Source organism: Galeopterus variegatus, unplaced genomic scaffold (genome assembly GCF_000696425.1).
Source record: "Galeopterus variegatus unplaced genomic scaffold, G_variegatus-3.0.2 Scaffold8754, whole genome shotgun sequence".
Taxonomy (NCBI): Eukaryota; Metazoa; Chordata; class Mammalia; order Dermoptera; family Cynocephalidae; genus Galeopterus; species Galeopterus variegatus.
The window spans coordinates 25,570-46,132 of record NW_007734865.1 but is presented as its reverse complement, the minus strand read 5'-3'; the positions used below and the strand labels follow the sequence as shown (position 1 = coordinate 46,132).

Sequence of the window (20,563 nt, the reverse complement as noted above, 5' to 3'; positions counted from 1 at the left end):
CCAGGGCACTTCTGGTCTTTCTAGGTGTTATAGGTGTTCGTTGGTGAAATGAGTTCTTTACTAGTTAACATCAAACTTTGTCTCTGGTTGTGGGTACTTTGTTTTTTCTTTCAGTTCTGTGTTGGATTATTTGCTGTTCCCACCACTCATACTCTGTGCTGGAACTAATTTGTTACACTTTGCTTACTTCTAAAATGGGGGAACTTCCTGTGGGGACCAGTACTTGAGCTGTGTGGTTGAGCTAAATTGCTGCTTTGCTGCTGATTCCCTAGGGAAGGCTTTTTGTGCAGCTCAGGTTATAATAGTTGACTTTATAGGTACTTCTGGCTCTCATGAGATCCAGTGCACCTGGGTTGTATAGAAACTCAGGTCTGGGCCTAAATCTTTTTATTAAACTGCACCCCATGCAATTCTATATTCCTGACCAGTCTCCTCTGAGTGGTCCTACACTGATTGGGGGGAGATCAGCTGTCCTTGCTGTGCCCCAGTTTTCCCCCAGTGGGCCCATCTCCCCCACCACCCATGCTTCAAACACTTCCCATCGGATGGGCCATGTGCCGGTCCCTTGTGATGACTCACCAGCCTCTGCATGGCTCCTTTTTTTCAGTTGTTGTGGCTCCTCATTCCTGTGTGGGTCCATGGGAACCCTATTAGTGGTCTTGCTGTTCTGGGGGCCACCAAGGCCCTCTTTTCCCTTGCCACTCCCAAGCCACTCCATCCGAAAGGCACAGCTGCAGCTTTTGCTGGCTACTGCTCTGTGTGCTCAGCAGCTCCAGCCTGTAAGTGGCTGGGGCTTGAAAAAGTTGGAGTGGTTTTTTCTTTCTCATTGTGGCTTCTCTTGCCTTTATGCACTCTGTAGGTTTCTCCTCCTTTTCCTCTGAGCTCTAGTGGCCCCAGCTTGGCTGTCATTGCTTTTTTATAGTTGTAACTTGATTTATTTGTGAAAGAGAGTGATGCTGGGGACCGTCTATTCTGCCATCTTGACCAGAAGTCCTCCTTTCCATGAACTTTTTGAAGTACCCTCATTCTGTTCTAGTTACTTTGAATGGCCTATCTTATGTAATATCTCACACAACCCTATGCAGTGGGTGTTATTAATTGACAGGTAGGTAAGGTGAGGTTCAGATATCTTGTCCAAGGTCACACAACTATGTGGTACTAGAGCTGGGATTTGAACTCAGTCTCATTCCAGAACCTGGCTCTAAACCACTTCCTTCCTTCTTGCTGGGGAAACAAACTCTGTCCTGGATTATCTGGATCCCCTTCTTTGATCACCCTGGTTCTTCTTTAAGGTAGGGTTCATGCAGTTTTAATTATAGGCTGTCTGCACTGGAATCCTTATTTCCTGACAGCTTGGCTGAATAGACTGGTTGCAAGGATTTCTTAGGCTCCCAATGTGCAATCATACTGTTGATACAGAGCACTCATTTAACTGTTATTTCCCACATATTGCTGTGAAATTGGGCACCAGGAATTTTTATTATGACTCTCTTTCCATGACCTTTCCTGGGCTACATTGTCAAACAGCATCTGCAAACTGCCTGTATTGAGGTCTGAGTTGGACAAGTGCTGGCTAGATCAGTGAAAGCTCAGTGCCTGTGAACCCCATGTCCTGGCTCTTTGGCCACTGGCTCAGATTCCTCAGGTGCTGTAATCATTAACTCCTGCAAGAAGTTCACAAGACAGATAGGTATCACAGCACCTGCCTACGCTCAGATAGAAGCAGTGTCTGTTGAAGTCCTGAGATGGAGAGAAGTAAGGAAAGAGATGGTTGTGAGGAGGTAGCAGGGCAAGATCAGGGCAGTAGGGCCCTGGGGCTGAGACTGAAGGGGGAGATTGGTCTGTGGAGTGGCATGTCTCTGATTGCTGGCAGTATGATTGGCTCTGGCATCGTCATATCACCACAGGGGGTCTTGGTCCACATGGGCAGCCCCAGGGCCAGTGTTGTGGTCTGGGCAGTCTGTGGTATCCTGGCCATGCTGGGTGGCCTGTGCTATGCTGAGCTGGGCACACTAGTTCCTGAATCCCGGGGGGAAGTATGCCTACATTTTGCAAACCTTTGGCTCCTTGCCAACCTTCCTGGTCATCTGCACACTTGTGCTGGTGAGTAGACCAGCCACCATCACTGCTGTCTCTCTGAGCTTTGCTGAGTATGCAATGGCTCCCTTTTACCCTAACTGCTCCTCACTGCCCCAGGCTGTGGTCAAGAGTGTGGCTGCCCCCTGCATGCTGCTGCTGATGCTGGTCAATTGCTGGAACTCGCAGCTAGCCACCATGCTGATGAACATGTGCATGGCTGCCAAAGTGTTCTCCTTGCTGGTCATTATGGGGGGTGGAGTCCTGGTGCTGGGCCAGGGCTGTGGCCACACAGAAACCCTTCTGTTCACCTTCCACAACACGATACAGTAGGCAGGAGCATCAGCATGGCCTTCTACCAGGGTCTATGGTCTTTGATGGGTGGAATAGCCTCAACTACGTGATGGAGGAGCTCAGGAATCCAAATGTGAGACCATGATGCCACTTCTGGGAGTGAAATCTCTGAACATCAGCAGCTCCAATGACTGGAGCTCCAATTATCCAAATTTGGGGTGACTAAGACCACAAGCAATCCAGCTGGAAACATGAGTTCCGTTCCTGCACTGATGGGACTTGAATGCCAGCCCACTGTCCACCTTGATTAGTTTATGTAATTTTATAAATAATAACTTCTCAAGTAAGCAGAGACCTTTATAGTATCGCACCCCTGATCTCATTTTTCTGCTCTGCGAGGTAGGCATTATCACCCGATTTTTCACGTAGGAAAGTGAGGTTTAGAAAGGGGAAATAATTTTGAGGTCATATTGCTAGTAAGAGGCCATGCTTGGTAACTCAGCTTAATACCTCCTGGACTATTCATTCTCTCCAGAACAGTGTAGTAGATGCTTACTTCATAATTGCCAAAGCCTGGGGGCCACTACAAGTAGCATAGTTTGGGACAGGGGAACGAGTCAGTCCTGCATGGCTTACCACCTGTGGACCTGGAGCTGACTAGTTATTGTCCTGGTGGGGGATGGGTCTGCGAGGTAGCTTGGGACTTGGAACATTTGGACCTTTGGTTACTATGGGTATTAACACTTGGCTATAAATATATCTGTCTGGGATGTTATTTGTTCCATTTTGTTGTTGTTGTTTTCTTTTTCTGCTGCAGGAGTTTTAAATTCTCTCAGAATGAAAACTGTGAGTCTTTTCCTCAGTGTCTTCTGGGCTGGCTTAAGGGCCATGACAGCTCTCAGAGTCTTGGCAAAGGTTCTCTCTGGAGGGGTGTTTGGGAGAAGTTGGGAGTAGAAAAGAGCAGCTTGGAGACTGAAGTCCAAGTGCAAAGAGAGATGGGGAGGGAGCCAGGAGTCCTGGAACCTAGTTTTTATTTTTGCTTATAATTGCTTGTGCCTCAGTTCTTTGCCAATAAAAAGGGATCATAGTAGCTGCTCTACCTACCACACAGGGCTTTGGGACATCAATGGTATCATTACTTATGGAAGACAGGTAGGACTCTGAGTACCATAACAGCTACACAGTTGTAACTCGGTTAGTGTGAGCTCAGGTTGGCTCTGGGCGGGGGTTACAGAGCAGAGGCTCTGAGGCTAAAGCTCTCTGTCATGAATCCAGGCCCTGGGCTCAGAGCTGGTCCAGGTAAAGAGCAGTGGGCCTAAAAATGAGGAAGAGAAGCTGCCATGGTTATAGCAGGGATCAGCAAACCTTTTCTGTAAAAGGTCAGAGAGTTAATATTTTAGGTCTCTGTTGCAACTACTCAGCTTTGTTTTTGTAGCATGAAAATAGCCACAGGTAAACAAATGAGCTTGGCTGTATTCAAATAAAACAGGCAGTGGGCTGGATGTGGTCCATGGCTGTAGTTTGCTGATCCCTGCAGTATATAGAGCATTTTTGACAAGAGTGGGTTTCAAAGCAAAAACGAAGCCACTCCTCAGGCTGGCCAGTTTGCTCAGTTGTTTAGAGCATGGTGTTATAATACCAAGGTCAAGGGTTCGGATCTTCATACCAGCCAGCTACCCAAACAAAGCCACTTCTCAAATGCTGGGCATTTGAGATTCTGGCTCCAACTTTGCCCTCTAAAGCACATGTTAGATCGTTAAAAGAAAAACTTAGGAAAAATTAAATTTAACAGTTTAAAACAATAGTAAGCAACAGACAAAAGGAAACTATTTGTCAATTGGGAAGCCCCTAAAACCAGGACAAATTTAGAGACTCTGGGGCTGCAGCATGGTTGGATAACACTTATGGACAGGAAAAGGAAATTGATGTACAGAAAACAGAAGTGAGAAAAAGAAACAGCTGGATTGGTCACAGCTCGGCACTTGCCTTATTTGAACACAGTTTGAGCAGCTGGTCACATGTAATTGGTTGAAATATGGCTGCTGTGACTGAGCGAGGTTCTCCTTTTGTTATGGAAGTATATTCCTAGTTAGGTTTTCAGTTTGCTTATGTACTAAGTTAGGTTGCAATTCATACTAAGAACTCAAATATGCAAGTACAAGGCTTTCTCAGGCCAAAATTAGTCTGATTTAACAATTTCCCCCTTTTACTCAGCTTCTCAACTTTGAGAGATTGACAAAAACTTTGGACATTAATGTCACTCCTTGTCATCAACTTAAATGAATTATTTGGTCTCAGTATAGAATTCACAAATCATGAAGTCACCCTAGTCGAGTAATTTTTTATGTTCTTGCTGATCTAGTTGAAGTGAGACCATTCAACAGTCAATGGATGACTGCATACAAAACATTTAAGACTTGAGAGGGTACAGTGCATTTTTTGGTCAAAAGACAAAAGTGTTCTTCTTAACAAGAGTCCTTAAATGAATTGAACCAGTTGAAAGAAGTCAAAGTTCAGGCAATATAGGCATTTCAACAGTTTTTGAGCCTATTTGGTCATAGGCCTTGTTCAGGGTATGATGGCAATTAAGGACCATAGTTTGCTGCAAAATGACCTAATTTGAAGAGGTGTCCATTTTTATCATTAGCCTGGTAACACAAGTCATAATAATTGGAAGACCTATGTACTAGAAGAAATGTAAAGATTAGAAGACCTTGGAAAACCCAGGCTTGCCCTCCACCATTTAGGATGCCTGCAAACCAACTGTTAGTTGCTTCCGTAGACACATCACGTGTTCCTTTCTCTTGAGAGATTTTGAAAAAACTATTTGATGGCAGTGTCTAAGGAAACAGCAGTATCAGCCACCTTTTTTTATTAAGGTTTTTGTAGTAACAGCATCAGGGGAGAGAAAGGTACATCATTCAGTTTTGTTCAGTACCAAACATAAGCCCCCAACTTGAGCCAAAAGGAGATCTAAACCTGCACGACGCTCCATTAAATATTTGTAGAATGTGTATGTTCTCATCCACCTTTTGGAGAGTGGCTTCTACCAGTCTGAACCCCTGGGAGGTCTGATTGGCTACCAAATCCAAGATTTCCCCCAATTTACAGATTAGCTTTAAATTCCACACAATAAGTGCCCCACTACTGCCAAAAGGGATCCCCCAGAAATCCCACTGGAATCTTTCCTGAGTGGAAACTAACTTATTTTTGTCTATTTCAACATTGGTGCTAATTTCAGGTATTGGCTGTTTTGGCCTCTGATCATAAGAGTTATTATGGGAACCTTCAGGGGAAGTTATTTGAAAAGCAGTAGTGAGAAGTCAGAACAGAATAAGCAGATTCTCTGCAGACCCAATAGAGGCCCTTGGGGGTTGGAAAGAGGACCACCCAGTTGTGTTTGAGCAGGGATCAGTTATATTTGTTCACTCATAAAACTTCATAGCTCCTGAACATTTACTTTTGTGAGGCCCCTTTACAGCATGCTTTAAGCATATATAACCACATTTAGTAAAAAAAGACCCTATACCAATCTGGTGACACTATACAAGAAATTACTTGTACCCACATAGATAACTCCCAGGTCTTGAATATGTGATGCCTGGAAGCACAATATGCCTTTTGCAGGTATCACTTGAGTAAGTTTTCTATATTTGGTAATGATCAGGTTATTAATTAGAGAGGTTAGAATGTTGTTTCTCTTGAGTTCAGGAAAGCACGTAGCGGTCATGTTTAGAATACAAAGGATAGCTTTCCACTCTTCCTTTGGAGTTTCAGGGTGACTCTCATTGGGAACACAGAGAGGCATTGGCTTCACTGGAGTTGTTTCCTGATTTTTTGGCATCAGCCCATAAACTCAATGATTGCTATGGTTTTGTGCTACAGCATAAGCTTGAGCTAAAGCCATCCACTGATTATGGTTTCATGGATTTGCCTGTAGGGAAAAGGAAAGGATTGGACAGCAGAAATTGAGGAAAAAGAAGAAAAGCATAAGGCTTTCATGACGGCAGAGAAGTCTTGATCCATGATCTTGGGAAATCTGTGCATGCTGTTGCAGGGCACATTCAGGTCTTGGCTGAGGCTCCCCAAAATTTGATATCAAACTCACAGGTCCAGCTGCCTGCCCCCAGACAAAAGCAAACCATTCAAAAGTCAAATGTTGTTGAAGATGGAAGTCAGCTTTTATTAGAGATGTTAGGCTAACTCATCTCTCCAGTAAACCTGAAGGAGAATGAACTGACTAAAGCCATCTGAAAGACTCAGGTTTACTGAGGGGTTTTTAAAGAGGAGGATGAGGGAATGGAACATGGGAAGTGAAAAGCAGTTGTGAGGGGTCCATGTCTATGAGTCAGGTACAAGGTCTTGCCAAGGCCTCATCTGGATTCTATTCTCATCTTTCCTGTTGTCTTAGGGTCTTGGTAGTAAGTGCAAGTCTGAAGCTTCAGGCTGACTGGAAAACAACTTTATATTCATGTAAATAATGTCATCTCGCCCCATAACCAAGTTTCAAAATGCCAAATAACCATGAAAAAAGAAGGAACTCAGAGAAATGCATGCCAAGAAAAAAACCTGTTTTTAAAACTTGCCTATAGCCCATGCAGTCTTAAGTCCCAACATGGCTTTAGTCCTGCTCATTCCAACCACGTCTTGGATGTCATCTGCTCCTGGGGAGAAATTTCTCTGGTCATCTTTACCTTAATGTCTCCAAGAGATGGACAGTTCCAAGAGTCTTTTGTGTTGTGAGATGTGGACCCAGGTTTCGAGGCCCTGAAGCTTCACTGCAGTGTGGGTGGTGGGAAGAACTTGGTATGGTTCCTTCCAATGTGGTTCAAGGACAGTCTTCCTCTGATGTTCTTTCCAGAAGACCCAATCTCCAGGTTTTAGACTGTGAAGGGGCTGATTGTCCTTAGTTGGTCGATCATAAAAGACTTCCTTTACCTGGTAAAAATACACTTTGGCATAATGCTTTAAAGCCTTGTACTATTTAGTCATATCAGAGTTTTTAAGAAAGTGGGAGATGCATGAGATCTTTCAGTGACTATTTCATGAGGGGTGAACTTATGTTTTTCAGTGGTAGTGGATCTGATTGCCATTAATGCCAATGGTAGTAGCTTTGGCCACGACAATCCAATTGACTTGGTTAACTTTGCCAGTTTCAGTTTTAAGAAGCCATTTGTTCTTTCAACCTTTCCAGAAGACTGAGGGTGATAGGGACAATGGTAGTGCCATTGTGTCTGTGACACCTAATTTAACTGCTTTATAACTTGCCTGGTAAAATGAGTTCCCCTATCTCTGGAGATTTCTCCAGGGATGCTCCATAAAGAAAACACATTTTCTAATAATTTCTTAGCTACTGTCACAGCATCAGCTTTCCTATGTGGGAAAGCCTCTAGACAACCAGAAAACATGCAGACTATTACAAGAACATACTGATACCCCATTGATAATGGAATGAAGTCTATCTGTAAATGTTCAAATGGCCCATCAGGTAATGGAAATACACTACCTCAAGTTTTGGTTGTTTTCCCAGGATTATGGGTTTGAAAAACCAAACATCAGTTATAAGCCTATGCCAAAATTTCAGAAAGAAAATGTCAGGCAGGACCCATCAATAAAAAGTATTAACTCAGGATTATCCAATGGAGTATCTCGTAAATCAACGCAAGGGGCCATTATTTCTAACACTACAATCACACAGTTGCGGTCTTCACCACCAGGCAGAGGTAATAGAGTAGCAGCATTAAGTAGGTTGCAGGATTTTAGATGATGATTAGAAGGATACAGGAGAAGAATTTCATGAGATGTTAGTCTCCCTGCTGAAAAGTGCTGAATTTCGTTGATAGACTTTTTTTAAAAATAGATTTTCCATAGCATGTGACACTTGCAAATTAAGTTCATTTCCTAAAACCAGCTCAGATGAAGCTTCTATTAACTTGGCTGCTGTGGCTACTGCTTTTAAACAATTAGGATATACGTTAGCTAATGGGTTTAATTGCAGGCTATAATATGCAATAAACCTATGTTTTTGAGTAAGAATTCCTAATGCTGTATTGCCACATTCATGAATGAACAAAGTAACAAGTTTAATGTAATTTGAAAGTCCTAAAGCCGGAACTGTTGTAAGACCAGTTTCATTTGGTTAAAAGCCTCTTCATTACTGTTTTCTTAAGGTAAAGGCTCCGGTACTGCATTCCTGGTGAGTTCATACAACAACAACAAAAAAATGGTGAGGCCATTAACAAAAAATTCGGGACCTAGGAGCCACAATACCCTGCAAGTCCAAGAAAACCTCTTAATTGTCTTTTGGTTTCAGGATGAGGAAAACTTCAAATAGTTTTTATTCTCTTAGGTGAGAAGGAAATCCTTTCAGCAATTAAGTCATGTCCCAAATAGTGGGATTTTGCTCTTGAAAACTGAATTTCCATTGAAGCCTTGTGCTTTTATGTGCTAGTTGCTATAAAAGGTAAATTGAGTCCATTTCAGAGCCCTCTTCAGTGAGAGAGTATAACAACAGGGCATCTACATACTGAATAAGAGTAAAATTTTAAGCAAATTGTAGGGTTGTTAAGTCCTGATGCAATGCCTGGGAAACTATGAAAATATGAAGGCTTCAGTAAACCCTTGTGGCATTACAGTCCTGGTGTATTGCTGACTTTGCCGAGTAAAAGCAAAAAAGTATTGACTCTTTTTATGAACTGGAAAGCTAAAGAAGGCTAAGCAGATGTCCATTAACATGAACCCCTTTGATTCAGCATGTACATTAGGTAACAAAGTATCAGGATTTGGGACTACAAGAAAGTTTGGTGTCAAAATTTTATTAATTGCCTATAAATCTTGTATAAGTCTCCTACCTTCTCCCCTTGGTCTTCTAACTTTGGTCTTTTGAATTGATTGGAGTGTTACAGTTGGTGAGAGCCCTTGGATTGCCTTGGGTTTTAGTAGAAACTCGGGCAATTTAGGCAAAGATTTAGAATGATCTATCTGGACTTTTATAAGCCCCACACTTTTAATTCTTCCTATATCAGTTGAAGAAGAGGCCCATAAACATTCAGGTATTTTAGAAAGATCATGTATATTATGGGCCTGAGTTTTGATCTTATCAATTTCTTCCAGCAGAAAGCATAAAAGCTCTGGTTCAGGGGAGTCAGGAAACTCTAAGATTATTTCTCCCTCTGAGGAGAATTTTATATGCTGTTTTGCCTTTGAGAGTGTCTCACCCTAGCAAGTTTACTGGAGTAGCATCACATCATAAAAAGGTATGTTTTTCTGAAAACAACCCCAAAGTCAATTGGATGGGTTCAGATATGGAAACATCTTGTACTTGATTCAAAACCCAGAAATGAACTTTTTACTTTGAGGGGTTTGTTGGCTTATGAAAGTGAGGTCTATGGTAGGTAAGATGCCTCTGGTATCCACCAGGATTGTGCAAGATTTCCCATTTATTTTAACTCTTTTTTTCTTCATGTTTATTTAAGGGCATTATGGGGAACAATTTATCAGAGAATACCTTACAGCCTCCTCAATATTGATTATCATCATTAAAGTAAAAATCTCCTGGGCTCTCTCTAGTGGAGAAACAGTCCAGCCTAGAGGGAGGAGGCTTATTGGAGGTCAATATAAAAGTGGACAATCTCTTTTTCAGTGTTCTTGTTGTTTGCAAGGAAGGCAGACACCTCAGGGTAAAAAATTCCTTTTTCTAGACCTGTTGGTTGTGATTTAAAATAGAAACAAGAAGATCCCTTTGGCATTGACCCCTGTAATGATTGTAATTGGAGATACATAAACTTGTTAGCCTTTTGGGTTTTTTCCTGCTCTAGAATCCTCTAAAAATGTTCAACTAAGGCCACCAATTCAGTCATATCTGTAACTTCCCATCTTGGTTTATGTTTTTAAACTAAACTTCTAAGTTCAGGATGAAGTCCATTTATAAATAGAACAGGTAGTGCCATTTCCCTGTAAGAAATTCTCCTTGATTGGGCCGGCCCGGTGGTGCACTGCTACAGTGTGCCACTTGAGAGTGCGGCAGCGCTCCCGCCGAGGGTTCGGATCCAACATACAGACCGGCCGCTCACTGGCTGAGCGAGGTGCGGGTGCAGCACCGAGGGTAGCGATCCCGTTGCTGGTCCCGGTCCAGTACGGGCGCGACACTGAGGGTTGCGATCCATTGCCGGTCACGAAAAAAGACAAAAAGGAAAAAAAAAAAAGAAATTCTCCTTGATTTATTTTTTGTGTGTGTCTGGCCACAGGGATCAAACCCTGGACCTTGGTGTTATCAGCACCATGCTCTAACCAACGGAGCTAACTGGCCAGCCTGCCTGAGGAGGTTTTGGAATGGTGTTTAATATTCTCTTCAAGTTTGTCCCATCCCACTGCTGCCATCCATTTTTGAGTTTCCCCAGGCTCTAATATCATGTGAATAAATTGGTAAAGGTCAGGGAATCCTGGATTGTAAGCTTCTATAAGTATTCTGAATTCCTCAGTCAATTTTTGAGTATTTCCTCTTGGGTTAGGGAAGTCCTTTATAATGGCTTCAAGCTCAGTTTTAGACTAGGGTGTAAAGGTGGTTATGGCAGGAAGGACTGGCTGATCAGAGAAGCTCACTTTGTAAGGCATCTGTCTAGCTTACCTTTTTTTTCATCATTTTCAGGGCGAAAGGGTAATTTAGCAAAGAGGTTAGTGGACTCAGAGTACTTAGGTAGAGACGGATAAAGAGAAAGAACAGTCAGGGTTAGTTCAGCCAGGGTACAGTCCTCTTTCTCATGTCCTTAATCTGTTTCTCAAGATTTTGATCTGCTTTTTGCAAAGAATCTTTTAAGAAGGTAATTTTTGATTCACTTAGTCCTTTAAATGCCTCAGCATATCAGTTAAAGAATACATCCCATTGTTTTTCAGGGTTTTTGGTCCCCTTTTTTCTAATATGCCTGGCAAATAAACAATTTTATACAAATTAAAACTTCACCATATGGGGGGCCGGCCCGGTGGCACACTGCTACAGTGCGCCGTTTGGGAGTGCGGCGGCGCTCCCGCTGAGGGTTCGGATCCCACATACAGACCGGCCGCTCACTGGCTGAGCGAGGTGCGGGAGCAACACCGAGGGTTGCAATCCTGTAGCCGGTCCCGGTCCAGTACGGGCGCGACACTGAGGGTTGCGATCCGTTGCCGGTCACGAAAAAAGACAAAAAAGGAAAAAAAAAAAAAAAAACTTCACCATATGGCCATCTTAATTCTAAATTGTCTCCAGTAAGGTTAACTCATTTTTCTGAAAATGCACATGTTTTGGGCCCATATGTTTTATACATAAAATTATCCAGAGTCCCAGAAGGTGGAGTCTCAGACTCCTTGGATCAAGACAAACCCATTGTTGAAAAGATACCTAACCATGGCCCAAAGCCTCTAAGTGAATCCAATCCAGTTAGTTATCAAATCCAATCCAATCCTGGACCTAGTCCAGTCCAAATATTGCTCAAATAAACTCAGAGAACTCAAAACACTAATTAGTCGAGCTCAGGATCCAAGAGAAAACTCATCTATGACCTCCAGTTAGAAATGAGAGCAGTGAGGGGCTGGCCCGTGGCTCACTCGGGAGAGTGTGGTGCTGATAACACCAAGGCCACGGGTTCGGATCCCATATAGGGATGGCCGGTTCGCTCACTGGCTGAGCGTGGTGCTGACAACACCAAGTCAAGGGTTAAGATCCCCTTACTGGTCATCTTTTGAAAAAAAAAAAAAAAAGAAAGAAATGAGAGCAGTGAGCATACTTGGCTCTGTGGGTACCTTGCTGGTCACCTGGTGTTTCTGGGGTTACTGGAGCTTTGCTTTGGATCCCCACTTCTGACACTGAATCTGTGTCAATTGAACTATGTTAAGTTTAATTCATCTAAAGTATTTCTTTCTTTCTTAATTTTTTTTTTTTAAACTTGTGGCTGGCCAGCATGGGGATCTGAACCCTTGATCTTGGTGTTACAACACTGCACTCTAACCAACTGAGCTAACAAGGCAACCTAAAGTTTTTCTTTAGATGAATTAAATTTAACATAATTTAATTGAGAAAAAAAATTATCTGTGAATCTGGCAGCCTCAGAACCAGAACAGATTCAGAGACACCCCAGGGCTGCTGTATGGTCAGATAACATTTATGGACAGGAAAAAGAAAGTGACACACAGAAAATGGAAGTGAGGTACAGAAACAGCTGGATTGGTTAAAGCTCAGCATTTGTCTTATTTGAACATGGTTTGAACAGTTGGTTATCTGTGATTGGTTGAAGTATGGCTGCTGTGACTGGATAAGACTCAGCTATTATCACAGAAGTTAGGTTTTCAGTTTGTTTATGTACTAAGTTAAGTTCTGGTTCATACATAAGAACTCAAGTATGCAACTTCAGAGGCTTTCTCAGGCCAAATTTAGTTTGATTTAACAAGATGTATCTTTGTTTATTTTATACTTTTTTTTTTTCAAGAAACTGGCAAACCTGTGCCAAACTAGGGCCAGCCTTATATTCAGACTCCCTGAGATTCAAGCGAAGAATTAAGTTGCCTGAGAGCAAAGTAAAAAATCTGTACTGTTTTTGTGGTGTCTTGGCCAGAAACCTGTCTGTGGCTCTACTCAGGGATCCACAATGGTTACAGCTCCTTAGCTGGTGGGTGGGCTGCCCAAGATGAGGTCAAGTTTAGAAGCATCCCAGGCCCTTTCCCTCTGACTGTGTGTGGGACTGGGACGTGCATTATGTGTGGCCACCTGGCTGAGGACATTCCACAATGGGGTCTGCAGGAGGCAGAGCCCAGTACTCTGCTCTACTGGCCCACCTTTGCTACAGGTGGCCTCACCTGGGCCCAGGCACAGCCATATTTCCAGCATTGGGGTGATGAGGAATTAGCTTATGCTATGGTTGGGGCAATTTCTTTTGCTCTCAGATTCCCAGATTTGAGAGCTTGAAGAAACCTGAGAGGACCCACCTTATACAAGACTCCATTGCTGTCCTATTTGCTTCACTTTCACCAGATTGTCACATGGCCTGCTAGGTGGGGTGACCGGAAAGGCAGAGCAGTCAAACAAGTCTTCTGGGAGAGAAGACTGAGAGCCTTAAAGGGCTGATACGGGGCTTGCCAGTTAGCTCAGTTGGTTAGAGCGTAGTGCTGCTAACACCAAGGTCCAGGGTTTGATCCCCCTACCAGCCAACTGCAAAAAAAAAAAAAAAAAAAAAACCCAGGGGGACTGATGCAGTTTGTAGAAGCAGCATCTTTGGAATCCAGAAAGGAAAAGGCGTGTTTGTGTGACAAGGAAACCTGAGGGTGTGAGGACAGCCTCATCCCTGAGGCTGATCACAGGGACCTGAATTGGGTCCTGAGATGAAGACTCCATCCTCAAAGCACCATGCCCTCCCACCCATACTTACTTCCAAAGTTTTCTGTGGGTGGATCTCAGCCCTGGCAGAAAGGTCTGGAAATTGCTTTTTATATAATGCTGAAGAGGAGGTGATATACTTAATCAGATGCAGATGCTTAAGTGAAGGGAGGGTCCAATCTAGTGGTGGGGGAGGAGGCCAGGGTATGGCCTCCACAGGGACTGCTCTGTGCCAAGCTCTGCAAGATATCATCCTGTATCTTGGTAAGGAATTGCCTCTTCTCTGTTTTGTTATGTTACATTTTAAATTTCAGTATCGGCAATGCTGTGTTCTGGTACATGGTTTGGCAGTGTACCTAGACATCAGCTGAGAGAGGGCTCCGGGCTCACCAGGGCTTACCTGGTCTTCCCAAGGTGAGCCAGAAGACATAGATAAAGCCCTCCAGGAGACCAGGTGGTGCCCCAGACTCCTGCTTTGGGTCTAAATTTGTCTATCCAGGGCTGGCATGAGACTGGAGGATCTCGGGTAAAGTTCTGTGGGTGCAGAGGGAGGCCACTTCCCTCCATTTGCTCCTGGCTTCGGAATGACACCCAGGGATGGGGGTGCAGAGTGAAAGGGAGCTGTCTACACTCTGGTTTAATGCAGTTTTCATTCATTCCTCAGTATGTATTGAATGCCTGCTCAATTCATCTGTTGGGTGACCGTGGGTGCTGCTGAGGCTACAGCAGTGCAGACCAGTCCACGTGGCTGCAGCCCCTGTGTCCAGATCCTTCCTCACCCTTCTTCCCAGCTGACACTCACTCTTGCAGAGAAGCAGAGCAGTGAGGATTCCCATTTTACAGATTCCAGATGATTCCCAATTTCCAGTTAAGGAAACTGACTGTCAAAGTGGAACTCCTGGGTGTAGTGGTCTTGAGTCTGGGCCTATGTTTTGGGGACCCAGAAACTAGGCAGGGTTGGGGTGGTAGGTCCTGGAGTATTCCAGCTGGTTTGACCAATGAATAGCAGACTAACAAGATCTTTGACTTTCCTGTCTTCTCTGTGCCTCGGCTCTTACGGTTGCCCCTGCTAGGAATTCCTCTCCTTCTCACCCTCCTGAATCTCTTCCATTCTGGGAGAGCCCAACTTAAGGTCCTCCTCATTCTGGAAGCTTTGATGATCATTCGTCTCTCCTTTCACCCCTGTCAACCCTTCTGTACCTCCTCTGACTCTGGTTAGTGCTGCTCATGGCCTCCCAGCCCATCTGCCTGAATGTGCCTCCATGCCGTGGGGACCGGGAGCTCACAGAGGAGGGGCACGTGGCCTGACTCATCCCCCAGGACCTGGCACAGTGCTGTTGATCTTGTTCTAGGGGCCTGGAAAGACCTCACTGGCTAACATGTGTCCTCTTCTCCCAGCCTCTGCAGCAGAACCTGGTGTGGGCGCTGATGATCTCCATCCCCCGGTCACTGCCCTGTACATTCTGGTCAACATCAGTTACCTGCTGGTGCTGTCACCCAGTGAGATCCTTACCTCTGAGGCTATGGCTGTGACCTGGGGGTGAGTGGGTCACATGGTGTGGCTCTTGGACACCAGGCAGATGTTCCAGGATGGAGAGAGATAGCACTTCCTATGTATTTAAACTCGCCTTTGCATGTCTTGCTTGCTCCATTTCCAAGTGGGGCCTTACGGCGGTCTTCTAGGTTGCTGCTGGAGCTCCTTCCCTTGATTCTTCTGTTGTCCTAGCAATCACGTTCTGAGGTCCTGGGCCTGGCGGGTTCCCTTGGCTGTCACACTGTCAACATTCGGTTCTGCCAGTGGGAAGCCATGTGGGCTATGTGGCTGCCAGAGAGGGCCACTTGGTGAGAGATGGGGCCTGGGCTGGGCAAGGGGGTGGGGCTGCAGGAAGGTGCTGGAAAGCTGCCAGCTAAGTTTGTCTTGCCTGAAGCTTAGCGTTTAGCTCAAGCCTGGACTTCCTCTAGACGACATCACCCTCTTTTCTTCTGAGAATGGGACTCAAGCATCCCATACCTCTCGGCTTTAATTCCAATCCTTTTACTTCCAGTGTTTTGGGAGAGCACGGTCCTGGGTCACACTGTGTGAAGAGTGTGGATGATAAGGATATTTGTACACACCAATGGTGTGGGGGCTGCGGGGAGGAGACAGGAGTAGTGCTGCCATGGATTGTGTACCCTCTGGGCCTTCTTCCTTGGCAACTCTCTGTCCCTGTATTGGCTTTTGCTGTATTAATGCTGAATAACAGACAGTCCCCATTTCTCAGTGGCCTCAACAACAAACATTTTGTCATTGCTCACTGGGTTCCCTGCGGCTCTGCTTTGGGCTGTGGCTCTGTTTGATCTTCGTGTACCAGACTGAGTCCGTTCTTATGTCAGGGACCCTGGCTGATGTGATAGTGGCTTCTGGGGCATGTTTTTGCCTGTAGCAGGTGGCAGGAGTTCAAGATATCAAGCCAAACCACGCAAGCTTATTTAGATCCTCTGCTCTGTCACTCCTGCTCACATTTTACTGGCCAGAGCAAGTGACATTGCTGGGCCCTACATCAGTGGATGGGGGATGACATTCCTCCCACAGAGGTGAGAAGGGGGAGACTGAATATCTGATGAACAATGACACAGTCTACTGCAACAACCTGATATCCATGGTCCATCAATACCTACCTTGTCCTCTCTTCCCTGAGCCTAGTTACCTCAGGTGAACCACAGAGACCTACACCTAGAAGACTGGTGACTGTTAGGTTGGGCACACTGGGGTCCAGAGTGAGTTTGGCAGGGGCAGAGATGCCAGCTGTGCTGCCCTGGGGCCTGCCTGACCCCTGCTGTACTTCCCAGCCCCAACTTCTGTCCATGGTTCACATGCGCTGCCTCACACCAGCTCCAGCCCTGGTGTTCACCTCGGCCGTGGCTTTGGTCCTGGTCACCCCAGGAAACTTCAGCACCATTGTGAATTCCTCGAGGCAAGGGAGACTGTCCTCCCAGGTTGGGCATCTGGATACCCTATGTGTACACACACATGTGTGTGCAAACATATATAAACATGTGCATGACACTTCCAGAGCCCCGTGTATCTACATGCACACACATGTACACACATATATTAACATGTTCACGACACTTTTGGAGCCCCACGTGTACATATTCACACATGTATACACATATATAAACATGCACACTCGCACTTCTGAAGCTCCCATGTGTACACACACACATGCACATATATGCAAACATGCACGTGTACTCTTCTGGAGCCCCATGTGTTCACCCTCACACACGTGCACGTATATGCAAACACATGCATGCACACTTGTGGGAGCTCAGACACATTTCAGTTGTCTTCTAGTCACATTTCCAATGTTAAATGTGGCTCTCTCCTCTCTTGCCCTGTTTCCAAAAATTCAATAAGTCGGATGTTTCACCAAGAGACAGACACATTAAAGCCTTGTGTTGTCTTTGTCATTTTTTCTTTGTTCTTGTGCCTTGATTCTGTTCCTAAGGTAATGTTAAAGGATGTTCAGGAATTACTCACACTACCTGTAGCCCTTGACAGTGGTGTGTGATTTGTCCTGGGTCTGTGTTCTGGGCTCTGACCCAACATAATCTCTATTGATCTCAGGGCAGACCCACAACCACACCTGTGCAGGTACAACCAGTGGTTCCATCAAAATGGGGAGATGTTCTGAGCCACTTTATTTCTTTCCCCGGGGCAGAAATGATGAGCGCTTTGCTATCCAGTAGTAATTTTATAACCTCATTTGAAGTGGGGTCAATGGGCAGATCTCTACAGCAGCAGGTAAGCACGGTGTCTGGGTGCAGAGAGGGAGCTCTGAGAATGAGTTTCTTTTCTTTTTTTTGCAGCTTTTATGGGGATCTGAACCTGTGACCTTGAGGTTATAAGGCTGTGCTCTAACCAACTGAGCTAACTAGCCAGCCCTTCAGGGTGAGTTTTCAAGCATCACGTGTTTCCTTCCTCTGCTGTCGTAAGCCTAGTTAATCTGGGACGGGACATAAAGTGCTCAATGCAACTTTTTTTTTTTTTTTTTTTTCTTTTTTCCGTGTCCGGCAACGGTTCGCAACCCTCAGTGTTGCCCCCGTACCGGACCGGGGACCGGCGACGGGATCGCAAGCCTCGGCATTGCTCCCGTGCCTCGCTCAGCCAGTGAGCGGGAACCGGTCTGTACGTGGGATCCGAACCCTCGGACGGGAGCGCTGCTGTGCTTCCCAAGCGGCGCACTATCCAGTGCACCACCGGGCCGGCCCACAATGCAACTTTTTAAAAAAAAATTTTTTTAATTTTTCAATTTTTATTTTTTATTTATTTTTTTAAATTTTATTTTATTTTGTCAATATACGGTGTGGTTTATTATTGTGGCCTATTACCGAAACCTCCCTTCCTCTTTCCTCTCCCCCTCCCTCCCAATGACCTCATATCTGTTCGCTTGTCGTATCAACTTCAAGGAATTGTGATCTAGTCTTGGCCTGAAGACCCCCTACATTCACTATGTATTTGATTGTATTCTTACCATACAATGATTTTTTTCTTTCTCATGGGAAAAAGTTAAAAGAAAAAACTATGTCTGCTACTTATTGTTCTTAAGAACTTTTTACTTTTTCCCATGAGAAAGAATAAAATCATTGTATGGTGAGAATACAATCAAATACATAGTGAACATAAGGGGTCTTCAGGCTGAGACTGGGGAATGTGACAAAGAATGTCCTGGCACAAAGTGAGAATTCTAGGATGGTCCATCCCAACTAGGACCCAACATCATTCAGTCTTGACCTCCTAAAGAGATGGCCTGGTCTGGACCCTGCCTCCAGGGTTAGATGGAGTTTTCATCAAACCCACATCAGCCACTCAACTACAAACACTGAGGAGGGTAGAGGTAAGGGTCTGTCTGGGTGCTCAGCAGCCCCCTCCATCATGTCACCAACTCTAAGGGAAATGATAGGTGGTCATGTGTTGGGGGGCTCTGCTATGAGTGTGCTGGCCCCCGAAGAGATCACAGGCTCCCCTGAGATTCCACCAGGCTCTCTCTTTTAAGAAACACGCTCTTCCTTCCCTTTGCAAATTTCCTCCTTATCCAGCCAAAGCGGGTCAGAGAAGGCCTGACCTGGAGGATGTAGGTGATTTGGTTTGTGTGTGTGTCACTTTGTACCTGAAGACAAAGGTGGCAGGAATGGCTTATGTTGAACCTGCAGTGCATCCTTCTCTCCAGTCCCCAGCCTTGACTTCCTTTCTCCTTAGTCTGCATGGGTAAGGGGAGCTATGGTGGCTGAATGGCCCATGGTGAGCTGACACCTCTGCCCCAGTTGAGCCCACCGATGGCAGAGCCTGGTAATGGCAGCTCACGTGTTCCTTTCAGCTTCCTAGGCTGGCTCACCTACAGAAACACCACTAGCTATCTCCTGGACTTGTGGATAAAGAAGAATCATCTTCCCTAACATTATAAGGTAGACTTTAGGAAAGACTTGGGCTTTTTCAACCCTAGGTTCCTGCATGAGGCAGGTCTTTGGGCCACAGCCTCACTAAGAGCCTAGAGGAAGAAGGTAAGGAGTTGCCACTATCACTATATTTGGTAGAGAATTTTCACTTCCTGGGGGTGAGGGACAACCGAGTCACGAAGCATTAACTTGGCTTGCTGGGGACTCATTTGTCCTCTGGAGGACCCTGAGGGAGAACAACAGGGGACAAATGCAGAGGGGATGCATGTTGGTACTTGGACTCACATAGAGAGGACAGTGCTGGGTCCCAGGCTCTTCTCCCTGAAGAACCCCTGTAGCCCAGCAGGGGGCTCCCCTGGCTCAGGTGAGGTTCTATGGCAAGGACTGGAAGAGAGGAGCGAGTGGCTGGTGGAAGCAAAAGGCAGGCAGGCAGGAGAGACAGAGCCCAGGGACTATACACCACCTCCCATGCCCCCTATTCATCATCCAGGGGCCCAATGTCCACTCTGTGCCCACTGCAGGTTCCCACCTTCGTCCCTGCCATCATGCTCCTGGCATCTCTCTACCTGGTGCTGGCGCCCATCATCAACCATCCCCAGATGGAGTTCCTGTACTTCTTCCTGTTCCTGCTCAGTGGCTTCCCGGTGTGTTTCCTGTTTATCTACTCCCAATGCCAGACCAAGTTTTTGCAGATGGCCACCCTGCATCTCCAGCTGCTCCTGGAAGTTGCTTCAAGCACTAAAAATATTGGCCAAAGGACTGGACAGGTTCTGCACTGCCCTCTTTACTGCAAACACCTCTAGCCCTGCCCAAGTGGCCTTGCTAGGTTTTTTGTAGGTTGACTATACATAGTTCTAATAAGCTCCTTAAGTGCTATAAGTGCTGTAACACAGCTGTTATGGAGTTTTGGGTTATCCGCCCAGGACAGCACCCTCCTTCTCTAAGCACTGTTCCTTCAACACAGCCACGCTGGTGTGATATGAGGGCCTCCCTGGGTCATAGCTATATGATAGCTATTTGTCACCAAGGTGGGCACCATGGAATAAGTTTCTTTCTTTAGAATTTTGGAGTGAGAATTCTATGGTCCTAATTAGCCTCTGTTGGCTGCTTGAGCTGAAGAATTCTAAATCTGGGGATCTTTGTGGGACCATTTTCATTCATGTGGGCAGAGGAGTAGAGAAAGGCACTGTAGCGAGAAGAATGAAGATACGTGTTGAGAAAATATGTGGCCCCAAAGATTTGGGGTGGGGGGGAATCTGAGAGGTTAGCAGCTTTGATCCCTGACTGTTTTCCAGTTCTGGCTCTGTCCTTCTGTGCTCTAAGTGCCATCTGACAGCCCTGCTTTTGATTGTCTAAGACAACCTGATACCTTCTAATAAATTTGCCACTTTGACTCAAATGAGTTTGAATGAG

The 20,563-nt window shown here is 45.3% G+C and overlaps 1 pseudogene; it reads left to right on the top strand.

The window, feature by feature from the left end:
- The first annotated feature begins 1,745 nt into the window (after nt 1-1,745).
- Nucleotides 1,746-19,953, top strand: LOC103608732 (annotated as a pseudogene).
- Nucleotides 19,954-20,563: the final 610 nt, after the last annotated feature.